The sequence below is a fragment of the Triticum dicoccoides genome, chromosome 4B (genome assembly GCF_002162155.2).
Source record: "Triticum dicoccoides isolate Atlit2015 ecotype Zavitan chromosome 4B, WEW_v2.0, whole genome shotgun sequence".
NCBI lineage: Eukaryota > Viridiplantae > Streptophyta > Magnoliopsida > Poales > Poaceae > Triticum > Triticum dicoccoides.
The window spans coordinates 448,825,632-448,835,446 of NC_041387.1; positions in this window are offsets into that span (position 1 = coordinate 448,825,632).

The window sequence follows — 9,815 nt, forward strand, 5'->3', positions numbered from 1 at the left end:
GGGTGGGGAGGAGAGGGCAGAAGAAGAGGGCGGCGCGACGCGAGGAAGAGGAAGAGGAAGAGGAAGAAGGGGATCGGGAGGAGGAAGAAGGGGATCGGGAGGAGCGCGAGCATACGATGCGCTGCGTGTCGCTTCGATCGAGCGGCCCGCGTGGGACCTGCGGAACGGTTCGGCCGATGCGCCATTCCTAAACACTTCCCTTAATTTTAATGCAAAGTTAGTACAAACCTGGGTCATCTATTTTGAAACGGAGAGAGTAGATATGAAGTAGTTATCTCACATCTAACTTCCTAGCCATTGGATATAGCTGTTGGAGAACGTTGCAGAAAATAAAATTTTTCCTACGGTTTCACCAAGATCCATCTATGAGTTCATCTAAGCAACGAGTGATAGGAGTGCATCTACATACCTTTGTAGATCGCGAGCGGAAGCTTTCAAGAGAAAGGGGATGATGGAGTCGTACTCGCCGTGATCCAAATCACCGATGACCAAGTGCCGAACGGACAACACCTTCGCGTTCAACACACGTACGGAGCGGATGACGTCTCCTCCTTATTGATCCAGCAAGGGGGAAGGAGAGGTTGATGAAGATCCAGCAGCACGACGGCGTGGTGGTGGATGCAGCAGGACTTCGGCAGGGCTTCGCCAAGCAACTGTGGGAGGAGGAAGAGGTGTAGCAGGGGGAGGGAGGCGCCAAGACTCAGGGTGCGGCTGCCCTCCCTCCCCCCTCCTTTACATAGGCCCCCAGGGGGGGGGGCGCCGGCCCTGGAGATCCAATCTCCCAAGAGGGGCGGCGGCCAGGGGGGTTGGAGTGCCCCCCAAGGCAAGTGGTGCGCCCCCTAGGGTTTTCAACCCTAGGCGCAGGGGAGGCCCAAGGGGGGGGGCGCACCAGCCCACTAGGGGCTGGTTCCCCTCCCACTTAAGCCCACGGGGCCCTCCGGGATAGGTGGCCCCACCCGGTGGACCCGTGGGACCCTTCCGGTGGTCCCGGTACAATACCGGGTGACCCCGAAACTTTCCCGATGGCCGAAACAGCACTTCCTATATATAATTCTTTACCTCCGGATCATTCCGAAACTCCTCGTGACGTCCGGGATCTCATCCGGGACTCCGAACAACATTCGGTTTGCTGCATACTCATATTCATACAACCCTAGCGTCACCGAACCTTAAGTGTGTAGACCCTACGGGTTCGGGAGACATGCAGACATGACCGAGACGGCTCTCCGGTCAATAACCAACAGCGGGATCTGGATACCCATGTTGGCTCCCACATACTCCTCGATGATCTCATCGGATGAACCACGATGTCGAGGATTCAAGCAACCCCGTATACTATTCTCTTTGTCAGACGGTATGTTACTTGCCCGAGACTCGATCGTCGGTATCCCAATACCTCGTTCAGTCTCGTTACCGGCAAGTCACTTTACTCGTACCGTAATGCATGATCCCGTGACCAGACACTTGGTCACTTTGAGCTCATTATGATGATGCACTACCGAGTGGGCCCAGTGATACCTCTCCGTAAAACGGAGTGACAAATCCCAGTCTCGATCCGTGTCAACCCAACAGACACTTTCGGAGATACCTGTAGTGCACCTTTATAGTCACCCAGTTACGTTGTGACGTTTGGTACACCCAAAGCACTCCTACGGTATCCGGGAGTTACACGATCTCATGGTCTAAGGAAAAGATACTTGACATTGGAAAAGCTCTAGCAAAACGAACTACACTATCTTGTGCTATGCTTAGGATTGGGTCTTGTCCATCACATCATTCTCCTAATGATGTGATCCCGTTATCAACGACATCTAATGTCCATAGTCAGGAAACCATGACTATCTGTTGATCAACGAGCTAGTCAACTAGAGGCTTACTAGGGACATATTATGGTCTATGTATTCACACGTGTATTACGATTTCCGGATAATACAATTATAGCATGAATAAAGACAATTATCATGAACAAGGAAATATAATAATAGTCCTTTTATTATTGCCTCTAGGGCATATTTCCAACAGTCTCCCACTTGCACTAGAGTCAATAATCTAGTTACATTGTGATGAACCGAACGCCCATAGAGTTCTGGTGTTGATCATGTTTTGCTCGAGAGAGAGGTTTAGTCAACGGATCTGCGACATTCAGATCCGTATGTACTTTGCAAATATCTATGTCTCCATCTTGAACATTTTCACGGATGGAATTGAAACGACGCTTGATGTGCCTGGTCTTCTTGTGAAACCTGGGCTCCTTGGCAAAGGCAATAGCTCCAGTGTTGTCACAGAAGAGTTTGATCGGCCCCGACGCATTGGGTATGACTCCTAGGTCGGTGATGAACTCCTTCACCCAAATTGCTTCATGCGCTGCCTCCGAGGCTGCCATGTACTCCGCTTCACATGTAGATCCCGCCACGACGCTCTGCTTGCAGCTGCACCAGCTTACTGCTCCACCATTCAACATATACACGTATCCGGTTTGTGACTTAGAGTCATCCAGATCTGTGTCGAAGCTAGCGTCGATGTAACCCTTTACGACGAGCTCTTCGTCACCTCCATAAACGAGAAACATGTCCTTTGTCCTTTTTAGGTACTTTAGGATATTCTTGACCGCTGTCCAGTGTTCCTTGCCGGGATTACTTTGGTACCTTCCTACCAAACTTACGGCAAGGTTTACATCAGGTCTGGTACACAGCATGGCATACATAATAGATCCTATGGCTGAAGCATAGGGGATGACACTCATCTCTTCTTTATCTTTTGCCGTGGTCGGGCATTGAGCTGAGCTCAATCTCACACCTTGTAATACAGGCAAGAACCCTTTCTTGGACTGATCCATTTTGAACTTCTTCAAAATCTTATCAAGGTATGTGCTTTGTGAAAGACCTATGAGGCGTCTCGATCTATCCCTATAGATCTTGATGCCTAATATGTAAGCAGCTTCTCCAAGGTCCTTCATTGAAAAACACTTATTCAAGTAGGCCTTAATGCTGTCCAAAAGTTCTATATCATTTCCCATCAAAAGTATGTCATCTACATATAATATGAGAAATGCTACAGAGCTCCCACTCACTTTCTTGTAAACGCAGGCTTCTCCATAAGTCTGCATAAACCCAAACGCTTTGATCATCTCATAAAAGCGAATGTTCCAACTCCGAGATGCTTGCACCAGCCCATAAATGGATCGCTGGAGCTTGCATACTTTGTTAGCATTCTTAGGATCGACAAAACCCTCCGGCTACATAATATACAGTTCTTCCTTAAGATGGCCGTTAAGGAATGCCGTTTTGACGTCCATCTGCCATATCTCATAATCATAGTATGCGACAATTGCTAACATGATTCGGACGGACTTCAGCTTTGCTACGGGAGAGAATGTCTCATCGTAGTCAACCCCTTGAACTTGTCGATAACCCTTAGCGACAAGTCGAGCTTTATAGATGGTAATATTACGATCCGTGTCCGTCTTCTTCTTAAAGATCCATTTGTTTTCTATCGCTCGCCGATCATCGGGCAAGTCTGTCAAAGTCCATACTTTGTTTTCATACATGGATTCTATCTTGGATTTCATGGCTTCAAGCCATTTGTTGGAATCTAGGCCCGCCATCGCTTCTTCATAGTTCGAAGGTTCACCATTGTCTAACAACATGATTTCCAGGACAGGGTTGCCATACCACTATGGTGTGGAACGTGTCCTTGTGGACCTACGAGGTTCAGTAGCAACTTGATCCGAAGTACCTTGATCATCATCATTAATTTCCTCTCCAGTTGGTGTAGGCACCACAGGAACATTTTCCTGAGCTGCACTACTTTCCGGTTCAAGAGGTAGTACTTCATCGAGTTCTACTTTCCTCCCACTTACTTCTTTCGAGAGAAACTCTTTTTCCAGAAAGGATCCGTTCTTGGCAACAAAGATCTTGCCCTCGGATCTTAAGTAGAAGGTATACCCAGTGGTTTCCTTAGGGTATCCTATGAAGACGCATTTTTCCGACTTGGGTTCGAGCTTTTCAGGTTGAAGTTTCTTGACATAAGCATCGCATCCCCAAACTTTTAGAAACGACAGCTTAGGTTTCTTTCCAAACCATAACTCATATGGTGTCGTCTCAACGGATTTAGACGGTGCCCTATTTAAAGTGAATGTAGCTGTCTCTAGAGCGTATCCCCAAAATGATAGCGGTAAATCGGTAAGAGACATCATAGATCGCACCATATCCAATAGAGTGCGATTACGACGTTCGGACACACCATTACGCTGAGGTGTTCCAGGCAGCGTGAGTTGTGAAACGATTCCACATTTCCTTAAGTGTGTACCAAATTCGTGACTTAAATATTCTCCTCCATGATCTGATCGTAGGAACTTTATCTTTCGGTCACGTTGATTCTCTACCTCATTCTGAAATTCCTTGAACTTTTCAAAGGTCTCAGACTTGTGTTTCATCAAGTAGACATACCCATATCTACTCAAGTCATCAGTGAGAGTGAGAACATAACTATATCCTCCGCGAGCCTCAACGCTCATTGGACCGCACACATCGGTATGTATGATTTCCAATAAGTTGGTTGCTCGCTCCATTGTTCCGGAGAACGGAGTCTTGGTCATTTTGCCCATGAGGCATGGTTCGCACGTGTTAAATGATTCGTAATCGGGAGACTCTAAAAGTCCATCAGCATGGATCTTCTTCATGCGCTTGACACCAATGTGACCAAGGCGGCAGTGCCACAAGTATGTGGGACTATCGTTATCAACTTTACATCTTTTGGTATTCACACTATGAATATGTGTAACATTACGTTCGAGATTCATTAAGAATAAACCATTGACCATCGGGGCATGACCATAAAACATATCTCTCATATAAATAGAACAACCATTATTCTCGGATTTAAATGAGTAGCCATCTCGTATCAAACGAGACCCAGATACAATGTTCATGCTCAAACTTGGCACTAAATAACAATTATTAAGGTTTAAAACTAATCCCGTAGGTAAATGTAGAGGTAGCGTGCCGACGGAGATCACATCGACCTTGGAACCATTCCCGACGCGCATCGTCACCTCGTCCTTCGCCAGTCTCCGCTTATTCCACAGCTCCTGCTGTGAGTTACAAATATGAGCAACGACACCAGTATCAAATACCCAGGAGTTACTACGAGTGCTGGTAAGGTACACATCAATTACATGTATATCAAATATACCTTTAGTGTTGCCGGCCTTCGTGTTCGCTAAGTATTTGGGGCAGTTCCACTTCCAGTGACCCTTCCCTTTGCAATAAAAGCACTCAGTCTCAGGCTTGGGTCCATTCTTTGACTTCTTCCCGGCAACTGGCTTACCGGACGCGGCAATATCTTTGCCGTCCTTCTTGAAGTTCTTCTTACCCTTGCCCTTCTTGAACTTAGTGGTCTTATTAACCATCAACACTTGATGTTCTTTCTTGATTTCAACCTCTGCTGACTTCAGCATTGAAAAAACTTCAGGAATGGTCTTCACCATCCCCTGCATATTGTAGTTCAACACAAAGCTCTTGTAGCTCGGTGGGAGCGACTGAAGGATTCTGTCAATGACCGCCTCGTCCGGGAGGTTGATCTCCAGCTGGGACAGGCGATTGTGCAACCCAGACATTTTGAGTATGTGCTCACTGACAGAACTGTTTTCCTCCATCTTACAACTATAGAACTTGTCGGAGACTTCATATCTCTCGACCCGGGCATGAGCTTGAAAAACCATTTTCAGCTCCTCAAACATCTCATATGCTCCGTGTTTCTCAAAACGCTTTTGGAGCCCCGATTCTAAGCTGTAAAGCATGCCGCACTGAACGAGGGAGTAATCATTAGCACGTGACTGCCAAGCGTTCATAACGTCTTGGTTCTCTGGGATGGGTTCTTCACCTAGCGGTTCATCTAGGACATATGCTTTGTTGGCTGCTATGAGGATGATCCTCAGGTTCCGGACCCAGTCCGAATAGTTGCTGCCATCATCTTTCAGCTTGGTTTTCTCTAGGAACGCGTTGAAGTTCATGTTGACATGAGCGTTGGCCATTTGATCTACAAGACATATTTTGCAAAAGTTTTAGACTAAGTTCGTGATAATTAAGTTCATCTAATCAAATTATTGAATGAACTCCCACTCAGATTAGACATCCCTCTAGTCATCTAAGTGTTACACGATCCGAGTCGACTAGGCCGTGTCCGATCATCACGTGAGAGGGACTAGTCATCATCGGTGAACATCTCCATGTTGATCGTATCTTCCATACGACTCATGTTCGACCTTTCGGTCTCTGTGTTCCGAGGCCATGTCTGTACATGCTAGGCTCGTCAAGTTAACCCTAAGTGTTCTGCATGTGTAAATCTGTCTTATACCCGTTGTATGTGAACGTAAGGATCTATCACACCCGATCATCACGTGGTGCTTCGAAACGACGAACTTTAGCAACGGTGCACAGTTAGGGGGAACACTTTCTTGAAATTATTATAAGGGATCATCTTATTTACTACCGCCGTTCTAAGTAAACAAGATGCATAAAACATAATAAACATCTCATACAATTATATAAAGTAGTGACATGATATGGCCAATATCATATAGCTCCTTCGATCTCCATCTTCGGGGCTCCATGATCATCTTCATCACCGGCATGACACCATGATCTCCATCATCATGATCTCCATCATTGTGTCTTCATGAAGTTGTCACGCCAACGACTACTTCTACTTCTATGGCTAACGCGTTTAGCAATAAAGTAAAGTAATTTACATGGCGTTCTTCAATGACACGCAGGTCATACAAAAAATAAAGACAACTCCTATGGCTCTTGCCGGTTGTCATACTCATCGACATGCAAGTCGTGATTCCTATTACAAGAACATGATCTCATACATCACAATATATCATTCATCATTCATCACAACTTCTGGCCATATCACATCACATGACAATTGCTGCAAAAACAAGTTAGACGTCCTCTAATTGTTGTTGCATCTTTTACGTGGCTGCAATTGGGTTCTAGCAAGAACGTTTTCTTACCTACGAATAACCACAACGTGATTTTGTCAACTTCTATTTACCCTTCATAAGGACTGAGGGAGTTCCGGACTAGGGGGTGTCCGGATAGCCGAACTATCATCATCGGCCGGACTCCAAGACTATGAAGATACAAGATTGAAGACTTCGTCCCATGTCTGGATGGGACTTTCCTTGGCGTGGAAGGCAATCTTGGCGATACGGATATGTAGATTTCCTACCTTTGTAACCGACTCTGTGTAACCCTAGCCCCCTCCGGTGTCTATATAAACCGGATGGCTTTAGTCCGTAGGACGAACAACAATCATACCATAGGCTAGCTTCTAGGGTTTAGCCTCCTTGATCTCGTGGTAGATCCACTCTTGTAACACACATCATCAATATTAATCAAGCAGGACGTAGGGTTTTACCTCCATCAAGAGGGCCCGAACCTGGGTAAAACATCGTGTCCCTTGTCTCTTGTTACCATCCACCTAGACGCACAGTTCGGGACCCCCTACCCGAGATCCGCCGGTTTTGACACCGACATTGGTGCTTTCATTGAGAGTTCCTCTGTGTCGTCACCGATAGGCTCGATGGCTTCTTCAATCATCATCAACGACGCAGTCCAGGGTGAGATCTTCCTCCCCGGACAAACCTTCGTATTCGGCGGCTTTGCACTGCGGGCCAATTCGCTTGGCCAACTGGAGCAGATCGAAAGCTACGCCCCTGGCCGTCAGGTCAGATTTGGAAGTTTGAACTTCACGTCTGACATCCGCGGGGACTTGATCCTCGATGGATTCGAGCCACAGCCGAGCATGCCGCACTGTCACGGCGAGCATGATTTAGCTCTGCAGCCGGACAGTACCCTGGAGGCCGCACTCGAAACCGCTCCGATCTTCGATTCGGAGCCGGCTGCGCAGATCAAGGATGGATGCCTAGACACCGCCTCGGCGGCCGCAACCTCTACGGTGATAGAGCCGAACACTGATTTTGTCCCTTATAAAGCTCGTGACTCCAAAGTGCCGGACTCCTCGCCGGACTCCGAACCTCCCGCGCCCCCCCGATCGAATCTGATTGGGCGCCGATCATGGAGTTCACTGCGGCGAACATCTTTCAACACTCACCTTTCGGCGACATCTTGAGTTCGCTAAAGTATCTCTCGTTATCAGGAGAGCCCTGGCCGGACTGCGGTCAGGACGGTTGGGATGCGGACGACGAAGAAATTCAAAGCCCACCCACCACCCACTTGGTAGCCGCTGTCGACGATTTAACCGACATGCTAGACTACGACTCCGAGGACATCGACGGTATGGACGACGATGCCGGAGACGACCAAGAACCAGCGCCTACGGGGCACTGGACAGCCACCTCATCATATGACATATACATGGTGGATATCCCAAAAGATGGGAATGGCGAAGGAATAGAGGAGGATGACCCCTCCAAAAAGCAGCCCAAGCGCCGGCGTCAGCGGCGCCGCTCTAAATCCCGCCACAGCAAAAATGAAGACTCTGGCACCAAAGACAATAATACACCGGACAGTGCCGAAGACAACCCACTCCAGCAAGATGCAGCGCAGGAGGACGGAGACGCCAGCCCTTATGAAGGAGCGGCAGAAGAAGAGGCAGAGGATTATACGCCTCCCTCCGGAGATGAAGCGAGCCTCGACGATGACGAATTCGTCGTGCCTGAGGATCCCGTCGGACAAGAGCGTTTTAAACGCAGGCTTATGGCCACGGCGAACAGCCTCAAGAAAAAGCAGCAACAGCTTAGAGCTGATCAGGATCTGCTAGCCGACAGATGGACTGAAGTCCTCGCGGCCGAAGAGCATGAGCTCGAACGCCCCTCCAAAAGCTACTCTAAACGCAAGCTGCTCCCCCGATTAGAGGAGGAAGCTTACGAACCCACATCACTAGTAGACAATACGGCTGACCGACCACCCCGTGGTCGCGACAGAGAGGCCTCTAGGCCCTTCACTAGACCCGTATCCCGGCATCGCTCGAAAAGCACACAGCCACAGGGGAACACTCCGGACTTGCGAGATATATTGGAGGATAAGGCAAGACAATCAAGATCGATCTATGGATCACGTGGGCGTCCCACGATATGTGACGACAACCGTCACGCCGGACACAGTAAGTCCGGCCGGGCCGAACAAAATAGACCAAGCTCCCTTGAGCTCTGTCGTAATATCGCCCAGTACAGAGGCGCCACACACCCACTATGCTTCACAGATGAAGTAATGGATCATCAAATCCCCGAAGGGTTTAAACCCGTCAATATTGAATCTTATGATGGCACAACAGACCCCGCGGTTTGGATCGAAGATTATCTCCTTCACATCCACATGGCCCGCGGTGACGATCTTCACGCCATCAAATACCTCCCCCTCAAGCTTAAAGGACCAGCCCGACATTGGCTCAACAACTTGCCAGCAGAGTCAATTGGGAGTTGGGAGGACCTGGAAGCCGCATTCCTCGATAACTTCCAGGGCACTTATGTGCGACCACCAGACGCTGATGACCTAAGCCACATAAATTCAGCAGCCAGATGAATCGGCCAGACAATTCTGGACACGGTTCTTAACCAAGAAAAACCAAATCATTGACTGTCCGGATGCGGAGGCCCTCACGGCCTTCAAGCATAACATCCGCGACGAGTGGCTTGCCCGGCACTTGGGACAGGAAAAGCCGAAATCCATGGCAGCCCTCGCATCACTCATGACCCGCTTCTGCGCGGGTGAGGACAGCTGGCTAGCACGCAGCAACAACCTCAGCAAAAATTCTGGCAGTCCGGATTTCAAGGACCGAAATGG